This window comes from Echinops telfairi, unplaced genomic scaffold (genome assembly GCF_000313985.2).
Source record: "Echinops telfairi isolate 266 unplaced genomic scaffold, ASM31398v2 ScPeMD7_7466;HRSCAF=8504, whole genome shotgun sequence".
Taxonomy (NCBI): Eukaryota; Metazoa; Chordata; class Mammalia; order Afrosoricida; family Tenrecidae; genus Echinops; species Echinops telfairi.
The window spans coordinates 519,979-524,256 of record NW_022111366.1 but is presented as its reverse complement, the minus strand read 5'-3'; positions in this window follow the sequence as shown (position 1 = coordinate 524,256).

The window sequence follows — 4,278 nt, the reverse complement described above, 5'->3', positions numbered from 1 at the left end:
TTGTGGCGAACTCAAACTCAAAAACTGACGACCATCGTCGGCCCCACCGCATAGCGAGCGAGCCTACAGAGCAGGGCACTGGCCCGTGGGTGCCGGGCAGGGGCAGGGAGCCTCTGCGTTGTCGCCTTTGAGCACCTCAACCCATAGCCCCTACACCACAGCTCCTGAAATCTCTAATACAGAGAGAGCTACGAACGGGTTATGTTTAGAAAATAAACTATTCAAGGAATATGAACAGGCAATTCATGGAAGAGGAAATACTAATATCCAAATGATACGTGAAAAAAAATCCTCAACCTCACTGGTCATGGAGCTACAAAAACAAACAGAGATCTAAATTTTCACTCATCAGATTGGTGAAAATGGAAAGCCAGATAATAAAGATCTAGTGCTGGAGCCTGGGTAGTATAGTGGGATATGTGTGGGGCTACTAACCACACGGTGCGCAGTTCGACTCCATCAGCCACTCCACGAGAGAAAGATGAGGCTTTCTGCTTCCTTAAGAGATTTGCAGCTTCAGACTGTGGGCAGTGGGCACTAGTGATTGGGACAGGGCACGGCTGCGAGGCTCTGGAATGCCTTCTCTCGTCGGCCCCTTGCTTGCTTTGCTAAGGCTTCCATACCCAAACACCAGAAAGGGGCTTAAATGACAGGAAACCTGCTTCCATCCAAAGGATTCCCATTCCTAGCAAGCCTGTCAAGCCAAACTCATTGCCATGGAGTGATTCCTACCCCACGCGGTCCCGTAGGACAGGGCAACACTGCCCCGTGGGTTTCCTAGACTGTGAGTCTTCCCAGAAAGCCCCATCCTGCTCCCTAGGAGCAGCTGGTGGTTTGAAGTGCCTGTCTTGCGGTCAGCAGCCCAATGTGTAACAAAGGCTCCTACAGCAACCCTACAGGACAGCGTAAAGCTGGCCCTTTGGGTTTCCAAGGCTATAAATCGTTGAGGGAGCAGAAAGCCTATCTTTTCTCCCAAAGATTGGCTGGTGGTTTCGAACTGCTGAATTTGTGGTTAGCAGCCCAACATGTAACCTATGACCCTACCAAGGATCCTTGGAAAACTAGAAATCGACTCTCTCACAGTTCTAGACATTAGTCCAAATCAAGGCCTTGGCCTGACCGATTCTTTGCTGCTTAGAGATGCATCTGCCTCTTGTCACATGGTGTCTGTCTGCCCCCTGCATTTCATTCCCTTTTAATAAAACACCGCTCCGAAGGGGTTAAGATCAGGAATCGTGGTTTCATTGATAACAGAAGAAAAATCCTATTTTCAAACAAAGGTCATGTTCATATGCACAGGAATTGTCAACATAGGTTGGGGAGGGCCAGGGGTGGCGGGATACCACTGAATCCATCACAGAGCCGTACACCCTCCCCCGCCCCCGTGCTTTCAGGGGGGACCAAGGACAGCAGCAAAGTCAACCTTTGCTTTGAGGTCCTGGGGCTGCTGACAGTGCGCAGGACACAGATGGCGCTTGGCAGAGATTGCTCTGCCGTGGCCGCCCTGCTGGCGACTGTGGACATCCAGCCTGCTGATGAGGACTGAGCCCCAGAGAATTCTGGGCTCACAGGGCAGACGGGCTCCAGGCTCCACAGTTAAAAAAATAATGGTTTTTTCCCTAATGAGGACAAAGGGACTTTTTTTTTTTTCAAAAGGGACCTTTTTACGTGACACCTGTGAAAGGGTAAAAGGTACAGTTGTTGTTTGAAAGAGAAAGGTATCACCTTCCCCACCAAGAATTCTATTTTCTGCGACAAGTGTAGCCAGAGGGGGATTGGAGGGACTCTACCAGCCACCCGCCGCCCCGCTCGGGTGAGGCAATTTTTCCCTTCCTGTTCTGCGGTGCCTACACTTCTCCTGCTCAGCTTCCCAGGAAAGAAGGCAACAACTGTTAGTCTGTGCTGGGGGCATCAGAAAGAGGAGGCTGAGGGACTTACAGCGTTTGGGGCAAGAGCAGGATTACAGGCTGTTCCCGAGACCAGCTGGAGCAGCCGAGACTTGAATGGGATCCTGAGACAGATGGTGTCGATGAGAAATCTTCTCAGTTGCCCACCCTAAATCACACCATACCATTGGGCAGTGAGACCTACCGATGTGGTGCCAGAGCTAGCTATCCACTTTCAGGGTCCTTTGCCCTCCCGTTCGGTCACAGATGAGCTCCGGATGCAGCCAAGGAGGGCTGTACACAAGGTCAACAACTGACTCTGAGTGCTCCCTCAGGTCTCGGACAGCTCCTCTCCTTGGGAATGGTCGGTCCTTTCCACACTCAGTCCTTCCCACCACGCCCTCTGATAGACGTTGTCTTTGCTCACAGCCCAGACCGAAACTCACTGCCATTCAGGCCATTTGGCCTCCTAGCCACTCAGTAGGACAGGGTAGAACTGCCCCTGTAGGTTTCCGAGATTAGACACCGTTACGGGCGTAAAAAGCCTCTTTCCCCTGAGGAGCAATTAGCGGTTTCAACTGCTGTCCTTGCGGTCACAACCCAAGGAGGAGCCAACTGCGCCACTAGGGCTCCCATCTCACTCTGTCTTAAACACTGGACGGAGGTCACCATCCGCTTTTATCGAAGGAGACTGAATCCCATGGAAGGGAAGCCACATTGCTAATGCTACCCAGGAACCAGCGACAGTAAAAGCAAATCCCCCAATCAACCAGGGCCATCGGGCCAATTCTCACTCACGGTGACCCTACAAAGCTGCCCCACTGGGTATCCTACCCTTGTAAATCTTTACAGAGGCACACGACCTCATTTTTCTCCCATTAAGTGACTGGTTGGCTTGAAGCTCCAACCTTGTAGTTAGGTAGTCCCAGGTCTTACCCACAGCACCAAGCAGTTCAAAAAACCAAACTCGCTGCCGTCAAGTCGGTTCTGGGACATGGTGACCCTGTAAGACGGGGTAGAATGGCCCCTGTGGGATTCTGAGACTAACTCTTTACAGGAGTAGAAAGCCTCATCTTCTCCCTATGGAGCAGCTGGTGGTTTCCAACAGTTGACCTCAAGGTTTGCAGTCCCAACATACAATCACTATGCCACCAGGGCTCCAGGTAGAGGGCTAAAGTTCAGAGCTCCCCGAGAGATGCAGCTATGTTTTTAAGTACAGGCACTGGCCTTCACATTGGGAAGAGAGGTTGGAGATTAAATGAATGGTTGTCTAAGAAGCCTTTAATTGCAAGAAAAAGAATCCCATTCAAGTCATCAGAGATTCGAGGGAGCATAAAGCACGAAGCACGACTGGCCTCGTGGCTTTGTTTTTGGAATCAGAAACCAAAAGGCCAATAGATCGCCAGTTATGCTGGCTCAACCTTTTGGGGACAGCAAGACTTCCAACCCTGGGTATCACCTTCAGTTTTTGATGCTCCGTTGGTTAGTATTTTGCCCCAAACATGACCACGCTGGCCCCTGCTTTCTGACTTCTTCATGGAAGGGCCCAACTCCGTTTCTCTTTTCCAAGACAATAGAGCAAGTCTTCAAACTTCTGAGAGAAGATTATGTCCCTACCTAGAATTCTATACCCGGACTTCCAAACAGAAGGAAAGAACTGGACGGACTCTCTACCCCACCCCAAGCCCCATGGAGAAACCACACGGCAGTTCAACTTGCCCTCCAGGGTCGCCATGAGTCAGAACGGACTCAAAAACAATGTTTGGGGGTTGGGGCCAGATGTGCAAACGAGGTCCTAGGTGGTACAAACCACCCCTGACCCCAAGAAGTGCCCAGGCTCACAGGCTTGATCCTGAAGTCAGAGCAAAGCCAAGCCCCTGGAGCCATCCGGCTCTGCACCTAGGGGACCATGAGTCAGCAGACTGGATGAGGACTAATAGCGATGGCAGCTATTAGCATTCAGGGACTCAAAATGCATGTGATCTTTGAAAAGAAGCCACCACAGATGGGCATTGGGCTTCCACTCAAGTACTCCCACAATGCAAGAACACTTTGTTCTATTAAACTGGCATTCTATGATGCTCACCTTCCTGACACAATCGCTGAAGACAAAGTGGGTGAACAAGCAAATGTGGTGAATAAAGCTGATGGGGCCCGGCTATCAAAAGATATAGCATCTGGGGTCTTAAAGGCTAGAAGGTAAACAAGAGGCCATCTAGCTCAGAAGCAACAAAGCCCACATGGAAGAAGCACACCAACCTGTGTGATCACGAGGTGCCAAAGGAATCAGTTATCAGACAACAAAGAACAAAAAATCCTATCATTGTGTGCTCACCTCCCTGATACAATCGCTGAAGACAAATGGGTGCATAAGCAAATGTGGTGAAGAAAG